The sequence below is a fragment of the Leptonychotes weddellii genome, chromosome 3 (genome assembly GCF_054177405.1).
Source record: "Leptonychotes weddellii isolate Sample4059 chromosome 3, ASM5417740v2, whole genome shotgun sequence".
NCBI classification, from domain to species: Eukaryota; Metazoa; Chordata; class Mammalia; order Carnivora; family Phocidae; genus Leptonychotes; species Leptonychotes weddellii.
This window is the reverse complement of record NC_138371.1, coordinates 35,486,427-35,502,196: the sequence shown is the minus strand read 5'-3', so window position 1 is coordinate 35,502,196 and position 15,770 is coordinate 35,486,427. Positions and strand designations below refer to the sequence as shown.

Genomic DNA, 15,770 nt, shown 5'->3' with positions numbered 1-15,770 from the left:
TCATTCCCAAACTTCTGTGCCTACCAAAGACTTGCTTTCTAACTCTTCCTAGTCAACTTCCCTATGACTTGAAACCACCCTGCAAGTGGAGACCCAGTTTGCTTCAAGTTGGCAAGCATCAACATCACTTGGGGATTTATGGAGCCTGAGCCCCACTACTGAAGTTCACTTGAGGAGGCTGATTCCTGAGGCCTGGCTGAAGGCAGTTTAAGGAAAGTCCGAATGGGATGAATTGCTGATTTTGCATATAGAGTGCTAAGAGAAGAGGTGAAAGCGCACAGCAGCTATTCAGGATCTGTCGTCCCTTGAACAGAATGAAAAGGTTGAAAGTTCTGTGCAAGACACAATTGAATTTTTAAAAATATTTATAATCTACGATTTGTTGCAGAGTATATTTACAGTAATTGTAGAAGATTACTAGGAAAATATATTGGGAGAGAAATAGTTCTCTTTCAAAAGGCTGTAACATTCAGCCAACATTTATTTACTTATTTAAGATTTATTTATTCTAGAGAAAGAAAGCATGTGAGCATGAGAAGGGGCAGAGGGCGGGGGAAAGAGAATTCTCAAGCAGATTCCCCACTGAGTGTTGAGCCCAACATGGGACTTATCCAAGGACCCTGAGATCATGACCTAAGCTGGAATCAAGAGTCAGCCACTTAACCAACTGAGCTGCCCAGGAGCCCCCAGTCAACATTTAAAGAGGAGGTTTTCTTGTTCTATCCCAGTAAGCCAAGCAAATTCCCATGAAGCCATCTGTTGACTCTTCCATAATATATTTTTCTTAAGATAAATGCATAAAATGCCTTTTAGTCATTTAATGAAGTCTGCTTGTTGTTACTTAACTGACTCATCCCAGTTTAATGTGTCACTTGGAGAATACTGCTTATATCTATCTAGTTTCTTGCTGCTAACAATTGAACTGACTAGAGAAGTCTATGGTTAGCATGGAAACAAACAAAACGCCTCATGTTAAAATGGACTTTTCAGCTATCGTCATCTAAGAGTTCACAAACCAATAAGACTGTTGCCATCTTTTTTTTTATGAACACTGGGGTGTCATCCCAGAGGTCTCAGTACCAGCACTGGAACCAGTAACCTCTGGGAATCGCGGATATCATCATAGTGACTTTTGGTGTGTGTGTGTGTGTGTATGTGTGTGTGTCTGTGTGTAATGCTAGACCTCCTCAATTACAGCATTTGATCAATTGCCAGCTCTTAATCTCCACACACTCAATCTGCCTTCTCCTCTGTCACTTACCCAGTCCCATATCACTTCACACCTAGAGGCAGACCTTTCTCCATCACTGCTTTAAACCAACCCTCCTTACTCACAAACTCTGTGCTCTAACCATCAGCTTCTAGAGGATCTTTTCATATCTTGCATTTCCTGCCCCTGCCTTGGCTCCAGATTTTCACCATCCTCCTCATCAGTACATGTTCACCAATTTCCAACTATAAGAAGGCTACCCTCTCCAGAAATCAGAAATCTTTGCTGATTTCTCCTTTCCACTCTCAGCCTGATCACCTCTTTGCCTTACGTCGCTCGGTGCAGGGCTCACATTATACTTGTTCCATGTGTTTGTCTTATGCCCCTAAATAGATTCTTAACCCTTGTGCCTGATGTCAGATTTGCCAGCCAGGATTTAGCACATTATCCCAAGGACATTCAACTACACTTGCTTGGCCTCAGGCACTGTGGTTCAAGTAACGAGGAGTACCTGGTGTTGAGAAGCAGACTGGCAATAGAATTCAGGAGTCAGTTATGTCCCTCCATCTAATTGCATTTACCTAAAGTCATTCATAGCCTTTTCAAAGGTGCATGTGTTGTTCTCATTCCCTTGAGTAGGAAATCTTCATGTGACCTAATGGTCATTTCGTGGGCATTGCATCTGACCATGCAGTTCATTAAGTTGATCCTCAAATGCCACATACTGACCAAGGATGGTGGTTGCTATGGGCTGTGTACCCGCCAAATTCATATGCTGAAGTTCTAACCCCCAGTACCTCAGAATGTGACTGTATTTGGAGATCAGGCCTTTAAAGAGATAATTAAGGTAAAATGAGATTATATAGGTAAGTGGTAATCCAGGATGAAGAGATTACACCACCAAATAAAATGAAAAGGCAACCTACTGAAATGGGAGGAAATATTTGCAAATCATATGTCTGGCAAGCTGTTAACATTCAAGATATATAAAGAGCTCACACAACCTCAGAGCAAAAAACAAACAATCTGATTTTAAATTGGGCAGTAGATCTGAACAGACATTTTCCCAAAGAAGTCATACAGGTGGCCAACAGGTAAATAAAAAGATGCTCAACATCACTAATCACCAGGGAAATGTAAATTGAAACCACAATGAGATGTCACCTCATACCTGTTAGAATGGTAATTATCAAAAAGACAAAAAAATTGCAAGTGTTAGTGAGGATGTGGGGAAAGGGGAACCTGTGTAATTTGGTGCAGCCACTATGGAAAAGTATGGAGGTTCCTCAAAAAATTAAAATATAACTACTATATGATCCAGTAATTCCTCTTCTAAGTATTTATCCAAAGAAAACAAAAACATCAATTCAGAAAGATATCTTCACTCCCATGTTCACTGCAGCATTATTTATAGTAGCCAAGATATGGAAACACCCTAATTGTCCATCAATGGATGAATGGATAAAGAAATTGTGATACATCTACAAGGTAATACTATTCAGGCATAAAAAGGAATTTAATCTTACCATTTGCAACAATGAAATGGACCTCAAGATGAAATAAGTGCAAAGTGAAATAAGAGAAAAACAAGTACTGTATGATCTCACTTATATGTGGAATTAAAAGCAAAACAAAATGAAAAACCAAGCTCATAGATACACAACAGAGTGGTGGTTTCCAGAGATGGGGGTGAGAGAGGTGGGAGAAATGGGTGAAGGGGGTCAAAAGGTAGAAGCTTCCAGTTATAAAATAATTAAGTCACGGAGATATAATGTACAGCATGATGACTATAGTTAATAATACTGTCTTGCATATTTGAAAGGTGCTAAGAAAATAGATCTTAAAAGTCCTCATCACTAGGAAAAATATGTATTTGTAACCATGTAAGGGGATGGATGTTAACTAGACTTATTGTGATTATTTTGCAATGTATAAAATATCAAATCATTATGTTGTATACCTGAAACTAATATAATATTACCTGTCAATTATGTCTCGATTTAAAAAATAATTTTAAAAAGAGAGATTACAACACAGACTGAGGGATGACCATGTGAGGACACAGAGAGAAGGCAGTCATCTGCAAGCGAAGGAGAGAGACCTCAGAAGAAACTAAGCCTGCTGATACCTTGATCCTTGGACTTCTAGCCTGCAGAACTCTGAGAAAATAAACTTCTGTTGTTTAGGCCATCCATTCTGAGGTATTTGTTACAGCAGCTCTAGCAGGCTAATACAGTGGTCCTTCCCAGTCGTTGCAAATGAATCACCATCTGTGACCAGGGCCGGTGGTCCTTTCTTTTCGTGCCACGATATTCACCACAATGTGCCCAGGGAAACTGACCCTCCCCATTCACACCAGGTCCATCACCACAAGCTGAACACATACTGACCAGGGATATTTGGACATATCCTCCCTGATAGCACATTTATTCCCTACAGATGCAGAGGAGGGTGGAATTTTACACAGTGAAGAAGGCCCGAATTCAAAACTCCTGCCATTGATATATGCTCCTTCTGAAGAAAGCCTTGCCAGTTATTTTTGTGTCAAGATCCTACAGTTTAATCCATGTGGCAAGAACCAAACAGACACTACTACCTGTCTCCAACTGAATCAACCAGAAAATTGTGGCCAGGCTAAAGGCAGCCAGACACAAGCAGGGGGCAGTAGCCTCTGAAGGGGCTTGGCTCAAACCTCCACCCAACAGGGGTACTCACGCTGCATGGACACCGGCTAGTCCACAAAGAGGGAGGAGTGCTGGGTGTACTCAGATGGATAAGTCACAGTGCTTTATCCATGGTGCCTACAGCGCATCCCAGTTTGGGAAGCCCTGGGGACCACAGAGTCCTCACATCCCCTGGCTCTCTTAAAACAAACCTGTTAACAAAGGTAATTGGGGCAAGTCTTTCCTGATGAGAATAATGACTCAGACTGGTGCAGGGTGATGTTATTCTTTTCCTCAAAGGGTGATACTAGTCTTTTCTCCAAAGCACCTATGACTGATGATCTAGGTTGCTAATCAAACCACCCACCACACCATAGTTGTTAGAGTATAAACTTCCGAAATCATCAAAAAGAAGTGTCATGCAAGCCACATATGTCATTTTAAATGTTCTAGTAGTTATATTTAAAAAGTAAGAAAAACAGGTGAAATTAATTTTAATAATATATTTCACTTAACCCAGTATGTCCAAAATATTGTCATGTCAACATGTAATCAATATAAAATTATTTTTAAAAAAAGATTTTATTTACTTATTTGACAGAGAGAGAGAGCACAAGCAGGGGAGTGGGAGAGGGAGAAGCAGGCTCTCTGCCGAGCAGGGAGCCCAATGCGGGGCTCGATCCCAGGACCCTGAGATCATGACCTGAGCTGAAGGCGGACGCTTAACCAACTGAGCCACCCAGGCGCCCCCAATATGAAATTATTAATGAGATATTTTACAACCTTTTTTTTCACATTGTCTTAAATCTGGTGTATTTTACACCACGCATTCTAATTTGGATACTACATTTTCACTGGAAACACTGTATTTAGTTTTCAATTAGCAATAATCCCACCTCGGATAAACCTCATTGGCTACGATACTGCCACTGAGCAAAACTGGAAACACTGTATTTAGATTGCACAAAATTCACTGTTGAGAAAAGAAAAATCACATCCGTATGTTGTTTCAAACATAAAAGTTTTCAGTACCTGAATGCAGGATCGGTTTCTTAATTCAGATTTAATCAAAATGAAATAAAACTGTGATGAGGTCACAGCAACCACGTGTCAAGTGTTCCATAGCCGCATGTGGTTGGTGGCTACTGCATTGGACAGTGCAGGTCCAGGGCTAGCCCTGTGCCTTCCAATTGCTTCTAAACCTCAGATTGTTTAATGTGGTACTAGGCACACTGGAGGTGCTCAGTAACTCATAGCATCAGGGCAGTTGGAAATTTCAAAAATCTGTGAGGCTCAGTAGCCCAATCCCCTTGTTTTAGAAGGGAGACAACCCAGAATGAGAGAAGTTAAGGGGCTAGCAGAAGAGCACACCACTGAACTAGTTGGTGTGTATCTGGACAAGAATTTAGGTCTCCTGATCCTTAGTCCCGAGGTCTTTCTATGTCATTACCTCAGCCATACTTCAGGGAGGGAACCCAGATTTTTAAATTTATTTGAATAATCACTTGAGTGACGTGGGCAAAGAAAAACATACTTATATCCTAGTTGTACTTGCTAACCTGATAAAGACAGTATGCTCTAGAATATCTAAGGGTTCCTTCCACTTGGTCTGGGGTCTAGGTGGTTTAATCTGTCAGTCCCTCTTACCTTGGCCTGTCACCACTTAGCACTGCCTCACTACACATCCATCAGCCCCCCCACCCCCACCCCAGAGCATCCGGCCACATTTTCTGGTCTGCAGCTGTCCTCTACCAGCTGACTACCACAATTTGCTTAATGCTGTGCTTCAGAGAATCCTTCATATTTGCAAATCAAAGCATTCAGTAGAAACTGCAGCAAAGTTGGAGAAGAGCTGCTACCCTCCAGCCATGAACGGAACCCTGAGGTCCTGGCTCCTGGTAGCTGCGAGAGAGAGGATGTATGCGTGGTTAGGTGTGTGGCATCAGGCAGACCTGCTTTCGTGTCTCAGTTCTGCCCAGTTCCAGTTGTGTGACTTTGGGCAACCCTCAGTTTCCTCATCTGTAAAATGAGGACAATAATAACAGCTACTTCTGTGAGATTTAAATGCGATAGTGTACACGGAGCCCATTGCTGGACAAGGGTACGCCCTCAGTTCATGAGAGGTTTTTCATTTCCAGGGGTCTGCAGGCTCTCCGAAGAGGAGGGCTACATATATCTGGCCCACTACTGCACCTTGTGACTAGCAAAATGCTTGAGACATAGTAGGTCCTAACTGAATGTCGGTCTAATGACTTTATAAGATGCTTATGGTTTCCCTCACCTCTTAGGATTGATGCTAAGAGAAATGATTGGGGGGGAAATATGGTAAAATCACTGATAAGGAAAGAGGAGAGGGAGATGGCTGCTTCCGCCTTCAGCATCCACCTGGTGAAGACACCCTGGTTCAAAATGAAGCTGTAGCGTCAACAAATGTTGACATCTAGGGCTGTGTGCAATAAAGAAATTAAGAGTCACTAGTGCCTAAAAGGAAGTAGATATTGACTAGAACAAAGAAATAAATGTAGGGTGTAAGATTGCCACTTATTTGATTTGAGTAGATAAATGTCTTCTGGTTCTGCCCCTAAAATCTCCTTTCTTTTTATTCTCCTAGGAAACCTCCTCTACCAATGGCATATTCCATGAACCGTGACCTGATGTCCCATTCCCCAGAGCACACAACAGGTGAGAAGTAGTAACGCTTCCAGGAAGCCTTCACCGAGTCAGGGAGCAATAGGTAGAGGTAAGGCAGAGCCAGCTTCTAACCTCTGCCAACTCCCTTGCTGGGGAGTTTAATCTGTCAGTCCCTCTTACCTTGCTGGGGATGGTCCTTGCCTCAACTGGCCTGAGGTGACAGCCTGAGCACTGAGAGGCCAATCTACTCCACTAGCTGAGTGCTTTCGTGGCACAAAAGTGTTGGTAATTTGGGAAATGGTAACATTAATGATGATCACAACATCCTGAACACTGAGGATATTCAAAGCTTCCTTGAGTTTTTGCTATAGTTAGCCTTACCTCTAGATATATAGAATAGCATTTCATAGCTTCACTTTCACAAAAAGAGATGTAAGTATAGAGCTGTTTAGAAACACTTTAAAGGGCACATGTTACTAGCTGTGAGACCTTGAGCAGGTTATAATACCTCCATGCCTCTGTTTGTTTTCATCTGTAAAATGGAAATGATAATATACCCCACAGGGTAAGACTAACATTAGGTTATAAATAATGAGCCTGGCATTGTTCTAAATGTGCTATTTGTGTTTACTCATTTAATCCTCACACTCCTATAAGCAAAGTACCAAGTTTTCCTCTCTCAAAGAAAAAAAACTAAGGGACAGGGAAGTTATATAATCTAAGTCACTAGTGGAGCCAGGATTCAAGCTCACCCTCTACTATCTGGCCTTTTACTGTGGGTATTTAATAACTGTGGTTATTAACAATAGATATAGGTAGAGTAGAGGGTTCTTGGGTGTTTAATTCACCTTAGCTCCTGGAGTCCCTGATCTTTTCATCTTTTTGTTTCTTCTCACAACTACCATTCCAAAATTTTTTCATTTTTAAAATAACCTTACAAATATATAACAAATGCAAGAGGAGGTGGCTAGAATGATCCATGTGCCAATGGATTAAAGTTAGAGACATTGGTATGAACAATGTTGAACTTCATATAGATGCAAATGTTTACCTATAGAAATATTTATGGATATTATAGATATGTGTCAGAGCATGTAGAAGCAATGACAGTAACAATAATCACACCTACCACTCAGGCCTTGCTCTCCAATACCATTCTCTAATAAAAGGAACCAAGACTCCTTAGAGAAATTCATGTTTCTAGGAATGGGGAAGGAAACATACAGATGGGCCTGGAACATTGTGTAATGCCAGAAAGAAGGAAATTCCAGCAAATAAACAAAACCACCATACACTGATGGGGGTGTGTCAAAGGGACCCAGGAGCCAACTGAAAGAGCTCCCAATGACCAAAGCTGGGACAATTTGAGCAACTGTGTTAAATAAATAAAGTAGTGTTGGATTATACATCAAAGAGTAACATAGATGTGCATGAGTACATACTAATATAAAAAAAGATTGAATAAATAAATAAATAAATCTTTCCTACAGAAGAATTATGAATAATTTATATAACTACTCTTCAAGTTGGTGGAGTGAACTCCCCCCTCCTTAAGTGTGGGCTATGCATAGTGACACTCTTCCAAAAAGGACAGTGTGGAAAGGTGGGGAAAAAAGTATAGTGAAAAACTTCCAACAGCCAGGTGATCAAAGTTAACAAATAATCACAGGTCACATTAACAACACCTACCCTTAATATGATATAAAGAGAATGATAGGGGCGCCTGGGTGGCTCAGTCGGTTAAGCAGCTGCCTTTGGCTCGGGTCATGATCCCGGGGTCCTGGGATCGAGCCCTGTGTCGGGCTCCCTGCTCTGCGGAGAGCCTGCTTCTCCTTCTGCCTGCCGCTTCCCCTGCTTGTGCTCTCTCTCTCTCTCTCTGTCAAATAAGTAAATAAAATCTTAAAAAAAAAAAAAGAGAATGATAATTTGCCTCTGTCGTCTTCCTCCTCAAAACCCATAAGCCCCATTTACCCATGAGAAAAACATCAGACAAATCCCAGTTGAGGGACAACCTACAAAATATCTGGCCTGGTCTCCTTAAAACTGTCAAAGTCATCAAAAACAAGGGAAGTCTGAGAAACAGTCACAATCAAGTGGTATCTAAGGCAACGTGATGACTAATTGTGGTATCCTGGATGGGATATGACATTGAACAATAACTGAATAAAGTATGAACTTTAGTTAACAATATGAATTAATATCAGCTAATTGATATCAGTTCATTAATTATGACAAATGTACCCTACTAATGTAAGATACTGCTAGGGGAAACTGGCTGTGGGGTAGTCTCTGAACTATCTTTGCAATAATTCTGTAAATCTAAACTGTTCTAAAATAAAATAGTTGTTTAAAAGAATGAATGACTCTGTCATTGCTTAAAATATCCATATTTAGAATTATAGAATCAGAAATTAAAGCCAGAAATAATCTTTGAGATCAAAGGAGATAACCAAAATACAGCTCGGGCAGGAGCAGTTACCCTAGGTTCTATTAACCACCTGTATATACTTGAGCCTCGATCTAGAGCAAGTGAGGCTGGCGCCAGGAGCAACTCAGTGACAGAAGGAGAAGTGGCAGGGAAATCAGGTCCCGGAATCGGTACTTCTCATGGCCTCTCCTTTGTCCACTGTTTGTGGCGTCCACGGCTCAAACTACAGCCTAGAATCCCATCTGGAGACAGGAGTGGTGTCTTCACCTGAAAAATCCGCGGATGTGATTTTGGATATTGTTCCTGGTTATCTTGTCCTGACCCTGGTTCTCCAGCCCAGATCTCTCTTCGATGAGCTACACAATATCCTTTAAATACGTTCCTTTGGTAGCTTCTGTCATTCAGAAATGCTTAATTGCTTGCAATTAATAACTCTGACCGATCATACCAAGAACTGGTTTCTGAGTTAACTTCTGTAGTTATAGATCTTGATTTATTTTAACATCAGCCTTCCTGGAATTCCACAAACGAACCAAGGTTAACTAAAGGAAAGAAAAAGTGAAATAAACTTACCTTTTGCTTTATCTGCTATAGAAAACAAGTAACTACATAAATAAATTAAATGCTTAGCATCTTGAAAGATGAAAAAAAAAAATGTTGGCCTTCTACTCTAGCCATAAACTTTTACCTAGATTTTGGAATTGTGATCCAACTTTTAACCAGCACAGTGTAAGATTTTCATTGTGTTACTTCCCAGTGATGCAATTTCTATAAATGGGCAAGAGGCTCTGAAGAAAATGAGTGATGACACCATGCCATGTGCTTAGTTCATTATAAATCATTGCAAGTCCCTCCAGCAGTTCTGAGCCAATCAAAACAGAAATGTTCTAACACATTTGAGAGTATCTTGTTTTACAGAGTGTTTCAAAAAGCCATGAACAGCACACAGGCTTTCAAACGTACCAAATTATCCAGAAAGGATTTTGGAACTGGTTCCTATGAGGTTACTTTTCATTATTATTTTATGGGATATATAAAATATAATGCTTTTTCTACTTGAGCTCCTAGGGCCTGGAATGGTTCTGCCTTCTACAATTTTGCAAGCAAATTTTAAAATCTTTTATTCTGGTCATTTTCTTGCTAGACTTTAAAGGTGAAAAGTTTGTAGGCCAGTTAGGCCCTTCAGATCTTTCCATTTCATGCTAACTCAGATTATTAGGGACTTAAATTAATTTCGACTCGACAAAGTATCTTCTTCTGCAATTGAAATACTGCCTCTGATTAAGGATCCTTTGAAGTAGTGCCTTGAAATAATCCAGGAAAAACACACAAGGAAAGCAACCTGTCCTTTTTCCCCCTTTCATGCTCTTTGTCCAGGTTTGAGTTTATTTAGGGGTTCTTGGATCTGGATTCTGATATCTCCACAGTTAAGTTCTCAGAGGAAAGTTTTGTTTATAGGAGAAGTCAACAGAAAAGCATAAATCAGCACACCTCACCTTGAAACAGGTTGAGAAATAAAAAAGCAGGCGTATGTGATAACCAATGATAACCTGTTTTTTGCAAGTCTAAAATTGGGGGGTGCATCTTTTAAAATGAGGGTTTTTCTTAAAAAAACACTTTGCAGATGATTATCTTGAGAGAAGCTGCACAGGCATAAAATCATTTGTCTTAGTGTCTTCCTGTCTCTCACCCAGCATATTTGTCTTTCTCTCTACTTGCTAAGAACAGGAAATTGCAGAAATAAAGATTTAATCTGTTCCCATTTCTTCAGTGAATCTTGCTCAGTTTAACCTAGGTCAGTAACACATTTAGATTTGCCCAAATATGTTATACAATTTATCAGAATAGGCCAGTTTTGTATAGTTTTTAATTATCTTTTAATCTTCTCACTATGAAGTTTATCTCTGAGAAGGTTGCTCTTTCAAAGTAAAATTAGGCAATACCTTTGGGACACTGTCCATTACTCACTGACCTAGAAAAACCCCCTTCTAGTAGCTCAGTCCCACGCAGGTCTAAAAGGCTTCTAAGGCAGCCATGTATGCTGAATGTGGCACAGAATTTATTAATATTAATAGCACTCAAAGTCTGTATAGCATTTTAGTTAACGTGGACCTTTCACATGGTATATTTTATCTGAGCCTCAACCATCCTGAGGTTACTGTGAGCAAGGCTTGTGTTATCCCATTTTACAAATGAGAAAAAAGACTCTGAGAGTGACTTTTCCAACTGAGGTCTGGGCTCTAGTCTAGAAGTGAAGATTGTATTATCCTCTGGGGCAACCCCTAAGAGAGAGGAAATCCAACGAACAAAATGATCTGACCTGCTTTCTCTCCTCTCCCACCGCCACTCTTTCTCTGAGACATTATAGGAGGCCCTACCATGGAGCAACTTTGGACAACAGGAAAGGAAACGAGGCTGTAATTTGTCAGGAGGGCCCAAAGTCCGGATGGCAAGCCGGGCTGAGCCCCGTGGCCATTTTGTCTGCAATCACATACAGCACTGGTATCACCCCAAAACTTAGTGTTCCTGTGTTCCCAACTGGCTGAGCCATGCTCACTCCCCACTGCTGCCCTGGATCGCCTGGGCAGTTTGGGGTCGGGGGAATTAGGAAAATCAAGAATGATTTACCACCCAAAGTAATAGGAACCAAGAATTCCAAATCAATAGCTGAGGTTCACAGAAGATATTTAAGAGAAAGGAGTGTACCTGTTTTTAAAAGTTGACATTTCTGTTGTGAGATTACATAAGCACAAAGGATTAAAGTTTTTGTAGTGACATGACGGGAATGTTTTAACTAAAGCATGATCATAATTTTTCATGCAAGATGCTATGTATATGCATTTTATTTAATTATTGAACATAACCTTGAAATAGTCTTTATTATTATTTCTCAGATGAGGAAACTCAGATTCAGAGAAGTTAAGTGACCTGCTTGAGGTCATACAGTTAGAAGTGGAGACAGAGTTTGAACTCAGACAACAAATCCCATGGCCTTTTCAGTATACTGCACTGCACCCTAAGCAGTAGGTTACCTGTTCTCATTTCTTATTTCCCAAATGTCCTATCTCCATAACTCATTATACAAATGAGTTGGTATTACTGTAGTGGAAAGCTACTTATCTGGTAGTCTCACTTTTAAGAAACAGGAAGTATGCAAAAAAACTCTTCTGAGAAGCAGACTAGATGTTACAGCAGGCGTTCACATGTGAGAATATTCTCGTTGGCGTTGAGTATGTCTTTTATGTTTACTATGTAATTATTTTGGATGTTACAAGACTTCAATGATAGGATAGTGCAGGAGTTTTCCCTCTGATCTTCCAATGACTGCCTGTTTTTCTACTTTCAGTTCTCACTTTAGATGTTACATCCTCTGAGAGGCTTTCTCTGTCCATTGCGGCCCTGATCTTTATAGCACTTTTTATCATAATTAATAATGATGGATTTATTTGTTTACTGCCTGTCTTCCTCACGAGATTGTAAATTCCCAAGGACAGGAACTGTGTCTGCTTTTTCACCAGTATTTCCCCAGCACCTATGGTGGTGCCCAGCACAAAGTAGCAACTCAGTAAGTATTGATTGGATGGATGGATAGATGGATGGATGGATGGATGGATGGATGGATGGATGGACAGATGAGTGAATCATTCCCCGAAGAGTTTCCAAAGGAATCTGAGGAAATAGGTGATATGGTAATCTGTTCTAGGAGAGGCTGGGTTACTTTTTGGGTTAGGGTAGGTCGATCACCTTTCCCTAAAATAGGCCTGAGATTTGGTGCCTTCCTAAAGACAATACATAAGAACGGTGAGGCCAGTCAACCAGAACAGAAGGGGAAAGGAGAGTAAATATACTGAGAACTTACCAAATGCAAAGCAGTGTGTTAGATTCACATTATCTCATTTAACATAAAAAGCACTGCATCAGAAAGGCATTATCCCTATCCTACAAATGAAAAAAGTGAGAGTCATACTGGTGAAATTGCTAAAGGTCATTCAACAAATAAGTGGCAGAGCCAGGATATGGAGATAGATTTGTTATATTTCAAGACCATGTTTTGTTTTAATCAAATTAGATTTTAATTTTTTTGTTTTTATATTAGCCTATAACTTACATATAAGAATTGCTCATATTTTAAGTATATAGCTTGATAAAATCTAAATAGATATGCATCCTTGTAACCACCATCCAGATAAAAAAATAGGACATTTTTAGCCCACCAGAGGTTCCTCTGTACTTCCTTTCAGTCAATATCCCCAAGTCTACCATTATTTTGACTTCTGTCATGACAGGCTCCTGCTGCCCATTTTCAAGCCATATATATCTATATGGAATCCTATGATATGCCTTCTTTGGTATTGGGCTTTTGCCTGCAAGATTCATCCGTGTTGTTGCTTACAGTACTAATTGATTCTTTTTCATCTTTGAGTTATATTCCAATGAATTAATATAATCACAATTTATTTATTCTAATGTTGATTGACATTTGCGTTATTTCCAATGTTATTAGAAAAGTGCTATGTATATTCTTGGATATGTGTTTTGGTGGACATAGGCACTCATTTCTATTGGGCATACACTCAGAAGTGAAATTGCTGGTCATAGCTATTCATATTTTTAGTTTTGATCAGTTTTGCCACTCTTTCAAAGTGGTTGCATCAATTTACACTCTTTATTAAATTTAAATTCTATTAATTAACATATAATATATTCAAAAGTTTCAGAGGTAGTGTTCAGTGATCATCAGTCGTATATAACACCCAGTGCTCATTACATGACGTGCCCTCCTTAATGCCCATCACCCAGTTACCCCATCTCCCTACCCGCCTCCCCTCCAGCAACCCTTAGTTTGTTTCCTATGATTAAGAGTCTCTTCTGGGGATGCCTGGTGGCTCAGTCAGTTAAGCGGCTGCCTTCGGCTCAGGTCATGGTCCCAGGGTCCTGGGATCGAGTCCCACATCAGGCTCCTTGCTCGGCGGGGAGCCTGCTTCTCCCTCTGCCTCTGCCTCTTCCCCTGCTTGTGCTCTGTCTCTCTCTCTGACAAATAAAATCTTAAAAAAAAAAAAAAAAAAGAGTCTCTTCTGGTTTGTCTCCCTCTCTGATTTCATCAATTTACACTCTTAGCCGCAATGCAGAGAATTCCCATTGCTCCATATCCTTGCCAACTGTTATCATTGGTCCTTTTAATTTTAGCCACTCTGGTGGAGGAAGGCCATGTTTTTATAAACTATACCTTGGTGCCTTAACATGTGGGGCATGAGCCCTCAGAAAAGGAAAGACCAAGAGTTTGTTTCTGCTTCTTGGATGAAGCTGACATGATACTATTCCCAGGTCTCTAGTATCACACAAAAATGTGGCTCTCATATCTGGACACACAGTGGGTGAAGAAGCGGGGCCTCCTCAAAGGTTAGAACAGACTCTACAACTGGCTCATGAATGTGATTGAGACAAATGGACCCACTGAGAGAGAAATGGGTCACAACAAAGAGAAGAACTTCTAACCCTTTGGTCAGAGCAGCAGAGCAGTGAATAAGCCTCATCAAAACCAGTCCACCTTTTCAACCAGAGCAGGACTCTTTTAGGTAAGGAAGTGCCCACCCTATGTAGGAGGTCAGATATCAGAAAATGGCCCCCATAATTGTCATTTTTTGAGCCCTTTCTATTTCCAGCGATAGTGCTTCATACTTTATAGAATGCAGTAGTTAGGCCTGTTGGGTTGTAAATAACAGAATACAACCTAATTATTCATACAAATGAATTCATTTACAAGAGAGTTCTTTATTCTGAGATTGTCCTTCTCTTTATGTGGGTGCTAAATTGTATTCCATTTCATATAATAATGGTAAGTATGGACGATAATTTGCTAGTTGTTATCAGTAAATGTTCCTTTTAATCCCATGCATTCCAATTGGATGGGGGCCAGTGGCATGGGCAGTGAAAAAATTCACCCAAGGCAGAACAAAGAGATAGAAGTTTATCAAATACACTGCAAGGGAGTAGCAGGCCGGACAGCAAAAGAGAGATTGTCTGCCACGTGGTGGTGATGAGGGGCTATAGTCATAGGGCAGAGTGAGGAAGTATGGGAACGTATGGAATTCTCCCTTTTTGGCAATCTTAGGAACTGTGCCTTGTTGAAAGTAGCCTGTTGGTCAGTTAGGGGCTATGGCTATTTCAATGTGGGTCGCTTAATGTGCCTGTTTGGTAGTCACTGTGGGCCCTTCTGCCTTGCTCAAACCTGTTGCCTAAAAGTGACCTCTACATAAAGTTCACAATACTAAGCCATTCCCCTGCTCCAACCAACCAAATATTGTCGGAAGGGTTGTGTATGGAACTGAATTTTATTGCCACATGACACTCCAGTGGGAAAGCTACTGCTTCACACCATTCTCTAAAACTTGGGTGCTTTCATCCTTTTATCCAAGAATAGCCCTCAGGTTCTCATCAAATCCTATTTATTAATGAATGTTAGGTAAGCTTGTATGATAGTGATACACTATTATTAACTAAAGTCCATACTTCATTCAGATTTCCTTAGTATTTACCCAATGTCCTTTTTCCATTGCACAATTCTATCCAGGTTACCACATTACATTTAGTCACTATGTCTCACCAAGCTCCTCTTGACCTTGGGTGTTTCTCTGTTTCTCAGACTTTTCTTGGTTTTGATGACCTTGACCTTGATCGTTTTGAGAAGTAGAGGTCAGGTATTTTGTGAGAGGCTCCTATATTGGAATTTGTCTTCTGTTTTTCTCATGGTTAAACTGAGGTGGTGGGTTTGGGGAAGACCACAGAGGTAAGGTGCCATTTTTATCACATCATGTCAAGGGGACATACTACTTGAGAC

At 40.4% G+C, this 15,770-nt stretch overlaps 1 pseudogene; it reads right to left on the bottom strand.

Annotated features, from left to right (window-relative positions):
* Window positions 1–4,734: 4,734 nt before the first annotated feature.
* LOC115944079 (U4 spliceosomal RNA) lies at window positions 4,735–4,814 on the bottom strand (annotated as a pseudogene).
* Between the last annotated feature and the right edge of the window lie 10,956 nt (window positions 4,815–15,770).